This window comes from Panthera onca, chromosome D1 (assembly GCF_046562875.1).
Source record: "Panthera onca isolate mPanOnc1 chromosome D1, mPanOnc1 haplotype 2, whole genome shotgun sequence".
Classification (NCBI taxonomy): Eukaryota; Metazoa; Chordata; class Mammalia; order Carnivora; family Felidae; genus Panthera; species Panthera onca.
In genome coordinates this window covers 106,817,058-106,827,946 of record NC_138348.1, presented here as the reverse complement: position 1 = coordinate 106,827,946, position 10,889 = coordinate 106,817,058, and the positions used below count along the sequence as shown (strand labels likewise).

At 44.5% G+C, this 10,889-nt stretch overlaps 1 pseudogene; it reads left to right on the top strand.

Annotated features, from left to right (window-relative positions):
• The first annotated feature begins 9,393 nt into the window (after positions 1–9,393).
• LOC145712444 (mitochondrial inner membrane protease subunit 1 pseudogene) lies at positions 9,394–10,118 on the top strand (annotated as a pseudogene).
• Positions 10,119–10,889: the final 771 nt, after the last annotated feature.

Genomic DNA, 10,889 nt, shown 5'->3' with positions numbered 1-10,889 from the left:
TTGGGAAGAAAACAGGAAAAAGGATTAAACCCTCTAATTATTAGTGTGTAAAGCTTCCCACTTTTTCCTCAGTTTTCTTACGCTAAAAGCTATCTGACAAGGTGTTGGTTTCTCAATGTAATACCTAGAGGAGTAAACAGTCGTTAACAAGATAAGACTTTGTTAAAACAAATGAACAGATAATCCGACGGAAGAATTGGAAAACCAATAAACATCGAGAGTACTGAGGGGCGACTGAGCACAGAGGACAGGAAACTGCCAGCTGAGGGCTGCCCAGAAGTGCTTTACATGGAGGACAGAAACTGTGGCCTCTCCTCAGGAGACATCATGTGGTACCAGGGGGCAAGAGGATTGTGTACGAAGGTGGGCCGCACCTGCCAATGTGCCGTGAGAAACAGAACCACACGTTCCCTAGGTCTGGGATTCAGTGATTGCCCCTCCTAGCCACCTCTCGCTGTCTCTCAGGGTCCACCCTGTGAAGCCCCCTACAAAGCGGGTCCACAGCGCCGTGAGCATCAGACTCTCCGTGGAGGTGCCCCTGCACAGTGGTTCACGAGGACACGTCGCTCGTACACAGATCTGGCAAAGGATGACCCGCGAAGCGTGAAAGCAGCAGAAAAGCAAAAGGGTGATGAATTCAAATGAATCTCGGTGGTTTAGTTTAGGGTTTGATTACGTTTGTAATGAAACCGGCTTTGCCTACTCGTGCATCATTCCGGGAATGTTCCCTTCTCTGGCATCATCCCTTTTCCTTATCTTCCCTCTGGGCTGCTTCCAGCGTGTATACAAATAGGTTTATTTTTATCGCCTTATAAAAATGTCCTCTCTGGACTGGACTGCCCCCCTCCCCTACTCTCCATTTTTCTGGTCTCCTTTTGCAGCAAGAACTTCTGGAAAGATTTGGCTATTCACTATATCCTCCTCCAATTCTCTGTCGCCTCACTCAAACATCACCGCACTTCGGCCACTACCACTCCCCCCAGACTGCTTTTGCAAGGTGGCTGGTGATGGCCACAGTACTGAGTCAACGCACAGCCCCCATCCCCTTGACATACCAGCAACATTCGATGCTTTTGATCGTGTTCGACTTCTTGGAAACGCTTTCTTCGCTTGGCATTCACAGCCAGGCACACCAGCTGCCTCCTTTACAGGTGTATCCTCTTCCCCCTGTTCAGCGCTTGGTTCTTAGACCCTCGCCTGTTTCTCCCTATTCTCCCCCCAGGATCTCGTGGCTTTAAATATCATCTCTTTGTTGATGACTGGCAGATTTATACCTCCATGCTGGACCTTCCCCTGGAACCCTTAGCTCATCCATCCAGCCGTCTACTCAGAAACTCCACTTGGATGTCTCAAAAGATCTCAAAAATGAATATGGCCCACACTGAATTCCTGATCTTCCGGCCACCCTCAGATTTGGATCACTCCAAAATCTTCCCCACCTCAGTCAGTACCACCCATCCTTCCACTTGTTAAAGCCCCAAATCTCAGCATTAACTGTAATTTCCTTAAAGTCAGAGTTTTTTCTTCTTTTCCCATAGGTAGAAGGACCCTAATAAAATGTCATAGGTCCCTTTGAGGAGGGACCTGGTGCCACAAGTACCATAAATCTTCCTCCCAGTCTCCCCCAAAAGGAATGTGATCATGTACCAGGGTGACTGTGCACTGTGGGCGTGGAAATACCCAGACCTTTCTGGGATTACTGAAGACTGGCTCTGAGTTGGCACTCATTCCTGAAACCCCAAAATGCCACTGTGGTCTACCAGACCAAGTGAGGGTCTGTGGAAGTCAGATGAGTGATGTAACTCTGGCCTAAGTCACTGGCTCACTGGGTCCAGATACCCAGCCTGTGATTATTTCACTAATGTCTAGTTCCCTAATCCCAAGTAAGCCTTATTTAATTGGAGTAGACATTCTCAATACCTGGCGAATCCTCCCACAGAGGGAGGGCAGAATATGATAGTTAATATGACAGACTTCAGAGCCAGCTTGCCTAGGTTCGGATCCTATATATGACAATGGCCGTGTGACCTTGGACAACTCTCTTAGCTTCTCTGGGTTTTAATCTTAAAAATGCCCTGTAAAGATGATATGAGGACCAAATGAGTTAGTATTTGTCAGATGCTTGGAACAGTACCTGCACATTATGTAAATGCTACATCAGTGTTGCTTAAGTAAATAAAACCCTTAATCCCTTTCTTGATCTCACACTGTCCCTCACATCGGTCAGGATATCCTTGTGGCTTTGCCTTCAGAAAGTATCTCCAATTGGACAATTTACCCCACTCCTCACTGCTGCCAGCCTAGAGCCAGCCACCACTGCCTCTTGTCTGGATTATTCGCAGTAACCTCTTAACTGATCAGGCCGTCCGTTACCTCTCTAACCTCATCTCTTAACGTTCTCCTCCATATTGACTCCACTGCCTTCCAGCCACACAGCTGCTTGCTGCTTCTCAAAGACTCCAGGCTTCCTCTCACCTCCGTGCCTTTGCGCTGGCTATTTCCTCCGCCGAGGATGTTCTTGTCTCGGATATCCTCACGTCCCAACACTCGTGTTGTGCTCAAACGTCACCTTCCTAATGAAGCCCACTCTGACCGTTCCTATTTAAACTGCAGTGGTATCCCGTGCATAGTCCCAACACATGCATACAAACTCCCTGCCCTGCTCTATTTTAATGACACTTGGTCACCTTCAAGGGCCCCTGGGTGGCTCAGTCAGCTAAGCATCCGACTTCAGCTCAGGTCATGATCCCACGTTTCGTGAGTTCAAGTCCCGTGTCCGACTCTGTGCTGGCAGCTCAGAGCCTGGATTGTGCTTCACATTCTCCCCCCTCCTCCCTCTCTCTCTACCCCTCCTCTCAAAAATAAATAAACATTTAAAAATTTTTTTTAAAAAATAGCGCTTGGTCACCTTCAAAAATGTGTGCAGGTTACTGTATTTACTGGATCCCACAGAAGATCATGAAAAAGTCCCAAAGGATTAAAGATCCACTAGATGGAAGGGACCGACCCAGATCACTGCTTGGAGAATTGTCCGGGAGAACCTCCATGAGCAAGGACTCACTGCTTGCCAGGCGGTGTGTCCCCAGTTCAGAGGAGCAGACTGCTGGCCCGCCTGGCTTCGCCATCCTTCGCGAGCCCCCCCTCAGCTGCTCAGCTCATACCCCAAGAGGGAACAGAACCCGCGTAGGGAAACAATGACAGTAGTACCAGAGAGGGAAAAACAAGCAAAGTGTCCCCAAACTGGCATCTCCTTGTGAACAAGGACGGCTGCAGAAGAAGCAGCTTTCATTTTTCAACGAGGTTTTAAAAAATAATAGTAACAATAGTGCTCACAGAAATTCAATCTCAATTTGAGGAAAAAAGACTCTAGGATGCTCAAAGAGGGTTTTCTCCCCCCCCCCCCCCCCTTTTTTTTAACTTTACATATTCCAGCGCTGAATTGAAGGAGCTGTTATTCTCTGTTGGGGATTGAATCTGGGCATGTATGATCGAGCAAAGGATATCTTCACACAGAAAGTAAAAACACAGAGACATGGAAATCGTTATGAGAAGTTTTCTAAAAGGGCTCAGGGGACAGATGCAGCGACCTAACGTGAATAATAGGAGTTCCGAGGGAGGGAAAGGCAACAGATGCGGGAATGCATTAATTAAGGAAATAATAGAAGACATTTCCCCTGGTTTGAAGAAAGACTTGAGTCTGCAAATTTAAAGTGCTCATGGAGTTTCGGGCAGAATTGATGGGGGGGTGGGGAATGAAAAATAAACAAAACACACTTGGTCATGTCCTAGCAGAGTTCCTAAATTTAAGCAAGATATATATATATATATATATATATATATATATATATATATATATATATATATACACACACACACACATGTGTGTGTGTATGTATATAAAGGCTGTCAGACATGAAAACTAGATTACTTACAAAGGACAAGAGCCAACACCAATTGCATTCTTGCACTGAACAGAAGAAGACAGGAGAACTGAGGAACTCCACTCCCAGAATTGGCGGAGGAGGATTCCAACCCCAAATCCTATCCCTTGCTGAGAGAGCCACCTGCCAGGGGAGGGGAGGCTGTGAGCCACTGTGCAAAGATCCAGGGCCGTGTCACTCGTAGATATTTCGTCTAAGGAAATACTTTGTGAACGACCCTTAGACAACAAAATGCAAATTATGATAACGTCTGCAGTGGGGCACAAGGTGGTGAGGAAAGAGCATGACTGTGAGTCTGTCTGTACACATGTACGTGTGTGTGTGCCGTTGGCCACTCAGGTACACCTATATTTATGTCTGAATTGAAGATAATGGGGTGCTTGGGAATTCGTAAGGCAAGTGCGAAATAATGGTCATGCAAATAGAGGGAACATCCTACAGAGGCACCTGGGTGGCTCAGTCCGTTAAGCCTCTGACTTCGGTTCAGGTCGTGATCTCATGGTTCCTGTGTTCAAGCCCCACATCAGGCTTTGCACTGAGAGCTCAGAACCTGCCTGGGATTCTCTCTCTCTGCCCCTCCCCCACTTGAGCTCGCTCCCTCTGTCTCTCTCTCTCTCTCTCCCCCTCTTTCTCTTTCTCTCTCAAAATAAATAAATAAACTTAAAAAAATCCTACAGGAAAACCCTACAAACGTCTAAAAGTACTAAACTGTCTCATGGATCCTTGGGAATGGAGGAAGGAGCAAGCAGAGAAGGGAAGAACTTTTCTTAGGTTTTTATCGGAGGTAAAGAGCGTTATGAAAGTGGAAGAAGGCAGTCAGAAAAGAAAACGTTTTGATGGAGAGATATAGCTTGACCCCTTGTTTTCACATCAATAGCAGGGAAAGAAAGGGTTCAGTAGAAATGAGCAAAATAGAATAATACCCAGAAGAGTGGGAGATTGTGCTAGAACCTCTGAATTTAATAGGCAAAATGGAGAGAATGAATAGTACCTTTATCAACCCACCGAAATTAAGGGGGAAAAGGGAATAACAAAGGAACATAAATGGCATGCATAAGGTAAGATGAAAGAAATAAAATCAAAGACATCTGATATTCCATTAAATGTGAATGGGCTGGATTCGTCTTTCAACGACAAAAAAAAAATTGCCAGATTGGACTTTAAAAAGCAGACGTATCTTATTTCAAGCCACCCTTACAGTGAAGTGATTTGTTTAATGTGGAAAAGAAAGGAAGAGGCAAGCAGATATTGGGAAAATACATTCTTTGAAAAACAAAAAGAAAGGAAAGAGGGAAAAGCAGCAATACAATTATAATTAGCAAAGCAACATTAAAGATTAAAAGCATTGAGGCGCCTGGGTGGCTCAGTCAGTTAAGCGTCTGACTGTTGATCTCAGCTCGGGTCTTGATCTCAGGGTTGTGAGTTCAAGCCCTGTGTTGGATTCTGCACTGGGTGTGAGGCCTACTTATAGATAAATAGATAAATAAATAAATAAATAAATAATAAATCGATTAAAAGCAGGACAAGACAAGAAGGTTATAAAATATCAACACCCTTTATGAAAAGGATGTAACAGTCCTAACTCTCTATATTCCAAATATCTAAAAAGCTAAATATATCAACCAAACACCTTTAGAAATATTTTAATAAGGCATAAACATTGATTTTATAGTGAGTTATTATTTGTTTTAGTGTTTATCTATTTTTGAGAGAGAGAAAGACAGAGTGCAAGCAGGGGAGGGGTAGGGAGAGAGGGAGACACAGAATCCAAAGCAGGCTCCAGGTCTAAGCTGTCAGCACAGAGTCCGAAGCGGGACTCGATTCCACGAACTGCAAGGTCATGACCTGAGCTATAGTCAGACGTTTAACCGACTGAGCCCCCCAGGCGCCCCACCTTGGTCTATCTTTAAAGTGGCCTTTCTTTTCTGAAATGATAGCAGATGGCAAGTGTTTTTTAACGTTCTTGAAAAATAATATTTCCGAGACTATGACCCCCCCAATAAATTAATTCATGTTGAATATAAGATGTATTGCTCTGTGAAGCCAAGTGTGTGGGGACCCCTGTTCTCCATGATTTCTTTTCTAGAGCTCTAAAGACTATCCACGCTACAAGGAAATCATGTTTCTGCAATTGCCTTGCACTGTGTATAAATGCACTTGACCAGAAAGGGGAGGTGTCCAGTCATTTAAGGAACCAGATTTCCTCTGGAGGGTTGGGGGATGTAACAGTCCTGCCCTGGGAGTTTCAAAGAAAATTGCTGCATTGCAAAGCATCGCCAAGACTGATGATTCCTAGCCCTTTATAAAATCCCTGATGGGGGGCGCCTGAGTGGCTCAGTCGGTTAAGCCTCTGACTTCAGCTCAGGTCATGATCTCGCAGTCCGTGAGTTCAAGCCCCACATTGGGCTCTGTGCTGACAGCTCAGAGCCTGGAGCCTGCTTTGGATTCTGTGTCTCCCCCTCTCTCTGCCCCTTCCCTGTGCATGCACGTGTGCTCACTCTCTCTCTCTCTCTCTCAAAAATAAACATTAAAAAAAAAAATCCCTGATGGAGTCTGTCCCCACATTACCAACCCATGTCCATTACCAACTGTGTACTTGGTCCGCCCCCCCTCCCGCCCCATATTCTACTTAGGAATCTCATCATAATCCAATATCATTACAGAAGAAAAACTGTCAGATACACACAGAGAAGTCATCATTAATATGACAAAGTTGCCCCGAATCTGGCTTCAAAATTCAAAAGAAAGGGGCGCCTGGGTGGCTCAGTGAGTTGAGCGTCCGACTTCGGCTCAGGTCACAATCTCGCGGTATGTGAGTTCGAGCCCCGCGTCCGGCTCTGTGCTGACTGCTCGGAGCCTGGAGCCTGTTTTGGATTCTGCGTCTCCCTCTCTCTCTGACCCTCCCCCCGTTCATGCTCTGTCTCTCTCTGTCTCAAAAATAAATAAACGTTAAAAAAAAAAATTTAAAAAAAAAACAAAAACAAAATTCAAAAGAAAAAAAAATTGGAGGTTATAATTTTACCAACATCAGACCAAAGATAGACAAGTACCATCTCCATGTACAGTATCCTTTTTTATCCTCTAAGATTTCAAAATGATTTCTAATGTTATTATCATTTTGTGATTCAAATTTTAGGGACTTTATTTTTTTTTAATTTTTCTCTAACATTTATTTGTTTTTGAGAGACAGAGAGAGAGAGAGAGAGAGAGAGAGAGAGAGAGCATGAGTGAGGGAGGAGCAGAGAGAGAAAGAGAGAGAGAGACAGAATCAGAAGCAGGCTCCAGGCTCTGAGCTGTCAGCACAGAGCCTGACACGGGCCTCGAACCCACAAACCACGAGATCAGGACCTGAGCCAAAGTCAGATGCTTAACCAACTGAGCCACCCAGGCGCCCCTTATGGAGCTTACTTTAAACCCAAGTGGAATTTGGAAATTTGGCTCATTTAACGTGGTGTTTCCCTTCTTCCCACCATGGGAGACAGCATGGTGTGGGGAACTTTGGTCTGTCTCACAGCAAGTATCTGAATTCAAATCATGCCTGAAAATTGTTTATTACCTGTGCTGCTTTCAGCAAGCTTGTAACCTCTCCAAGCCTCAGTTTCACATCGATAAAATGGGTATTGTAAGACCAACAACACATAGTTGTGGTGTATCTGATGTGAAGTACTCAAGAAATGCTAGTCCTATTTTTATAAAAAATCTAATTAGACCTCCAATTTTAATTTTAAATGAACTTTCACAGGTTGCCTCCTTTTCTGCTTGGATTATTAAAAAAAAATAGGGAGGAAGAGTTTAAATTTGCGTTTCAAGTTTGTGAAGAATTATACAAATGAATCTGGAGAGAAAAGATTTTACACCAAATGTTTTGCCTCCTCATAACCCCAGATACCCACAAATAAGAACCACAGGTGATCCGAGCTTTAATTTTACACCACTGTCTCTTTAACTAAACAGTCCTTAGCACCGTGCTTTGGCGCTGAATCATTACTGACTCAGAGGTTTATAAATACTGCTCCTTGAATCACTTGGAATTTTCTTTGCTTGTCCCCTACTTCCCTCTCTAAGTTTCAGTCGGACCTGACCCTGTAAAGAGAGTGATATCTGACAAGTTCACTTCCCACACTACGGGGCCGCTAAGTCTCTATGACGTACATGCTGCGTTTATAAGGAGGAACATTCTAAAAATAAGCTTAATATATTCTCACTCAATTCATTAAATAGCTGATCCAACTTAAAGACAGTGAGCTGCACTCATCAGTTTTCTCTAACACCTTACGAAATGTCAGAGACAGAGGAGTGCCTGGTTGGCCCCGTCGGTTAAGAGTCTCCTTGGGCTCAGGTCGTGATCTCACGGTTTGTGGGTTTGAGCCCCACGTCAGGCTCTCTGCTCTCAGCGCAGAGCCTGCTTCCGATTCTGTGTCTCCCTCTCTCTCTGCCCCTCCCCCACTCATGCTCTCTGTGTCTCTCAAAAATAAATAAACATTAAAAAATATCCAAAATTAGGACACCACTCTTACTCCCTTCAAGGTAAATTAGAATGCATACATCTTTATAGGGGGAAAAATGCTTCAAGAAATAATGTAAATAGGGAGCCTGGGTGGCTCAGTCAGTTAAGCATCTGACTTCGGCTCGGGTCGTGATCTCATGGTTTGTGGGTTCCAGCCCCGTGTCGGGCCCTGTGCTGACAGCTCAGAGCCTCAAGCCTGCTTCAGATTCTGTGTCTCCCTCTCTCTCTCTCTCTCTGCCCCTCCCCACCCTCATACTCTGTCTCTGTCTCTCAAAAATAAGTAAACATTTAAAAATTTTTAATAACAATAATGTAAATACATGACATTTGAAATCTAAGCCTCATTTGGTAGAAATAGTGAAAAGATAACACTCAGTAAAAAACAGCCAAGGTGCCTTGTTGAAGGCAGCCGAAATGTGATTGCCGGCACGTAAATCAAATAAGGGATTTGTTTGGGTAATAGCGGGTGAGGAATTACAGACAGAATGCACAAGTCAACACTGTTAGAGTCAACTCATCATCTGTGCTAACAATAATGTACAGCAGCAAAGATAATCCCCAAATCTTGTACATTGCTTTTGTATTATCACATTATTTGCAGTAGATTGTTTTTCCCAGTTATATCTGAGATTTGTTTGCTTTTTTGTGTATTCATGACCTGATAGCTGGCGAAAAATACCCAGCAGCACCCTCAAGGGCGCAGGGAAGCCAGGGAGATAAAATTTTGCCAGAGATAATCTACAGAACGAATTGTGTCTGCAGGCGAGTGGGAGGTGTTTGCAGGGAGGCCAGTCACAATACTTGATGGCTCTGCCGTCTGTCAGCCACCCTACAGGTGGCCCGGGGAGAAGCAGGCTTACAAGCACACCTACTCACTGCAATCACTCTCCTTTCCTTCAGGCCCAAGCCCACCGCTCCAGAGCTCTTGTGGTTAGAGCACTGTAGATGACGGGCCTCGAAAAAAGGAGCGTCCCTTCTGTGACCCAGGTAAGAAAGGCTCACCGGAGTTCTGGGTGAGAGCCCCCTGGGCTTCTTTGGGGCCAGAGGAATCCTGAAACCATGGATCAGGAGACACACTTGAGATGTGTGTTGGTTTGTTTTTCTGGCCCTGAAATCACCCTAAAAATGGAACGTATTGTAGAACAGACCTATCTATGTTCGGGGGCGGCAGAATCCACATAGAACCCTGTTTCCTGGTGTTCCGGGGAAAAGCTTTCATCTCGCGGGCTGTACTCTTCAGTATGGCTGTATACACAATAATTCATTGTGCTTTCGAACATGCCGGTGATGTTAAGTGTTCTGCATCATCTACAGAGCCTACCATTCAAAATCAGATACCGTCTTCGCAGAAAATCTTAGTTGACATTTTTATGGTCTCCAAAGAGGTGACATCGTGATTGCAAAAATGCTGAGTGATCCAAAATCAAATATTTGCCGAGGGAGACAAAATTTTCCCCAGTAGTTCATCAGATTTCTTTAAAAGTCATAGCGATGGGCCAGTGGCTCAGGTTTGACTAGAAGATGCTAATCTATAGAATTCTGCAGATTCCGGGTACCATGGGACCTATTCCACGTGGACAAATAAGAGGATGTAGCTTAAGATTTGGCCTCCGAGTGACTTGGGATTTCTAAGTGACAGCCCTCATAGCCACAGATTTTCTGATGATTAGATAACATGTATTCTTTTGACTTGATGATTGTCTCCTATTCAAGTGAATTTATTATTGCCACTGAAACCATTTATTTACCAAGAAGATATTTATTTTTCAAAAAAAAGATCACCCCCAAATTTGGGGGAGCAAAGTCCAAAGAAAACTAATACGAACCAGTTGAAAAATGAATGAGCTAAGCCACATTGCTCAGAGTGACCAGAAAAAAGGATTTTCCAAGGAATCTTTCTGACTCCTAAGAAGGAGATGAATCACGATTTGTGCAAAACCTCTCAGTAATATTTTAAATTCTAGGGAAGGTGACCCCGAGACAACTAGTTTCAAACCCTCTGCCCAGAAACGGACAAAATCATGAAAGTAAAATATCAGAAACAAGTCCTCAGTGCTGAAGTAACACATCAGCAGAGGATTATATGATCTATAAGGCAAAGGTGAAACAGAATCAAAAGATCTCACCAAAAGCCCACTTGGTTTTCCTGCCCTGGAGGTGGGGCCGTGTTGAAGGAAGGGAAGCAAGTCCTGACAGATTTCTCCAGAAATCCTAACAATGAGAGTGAGGGCAAGAGATGAGGGTGAGCAGCCTATAGGACACATGCACAGATTCAGAGGCTTCAAGGGCGGGGCAGGAAAGCAACCCTAGGGCTTAGCAGAAAACCTTGTAGCAATTCCGCTCGCTGCGTAATCAGTTTCCCAACAGCAGCACAGATTCGTTCCAACCTCGAGAAGTATTTTCCTGAAACAGGGACAGAGGCAGGACCCTCGATTCCATTG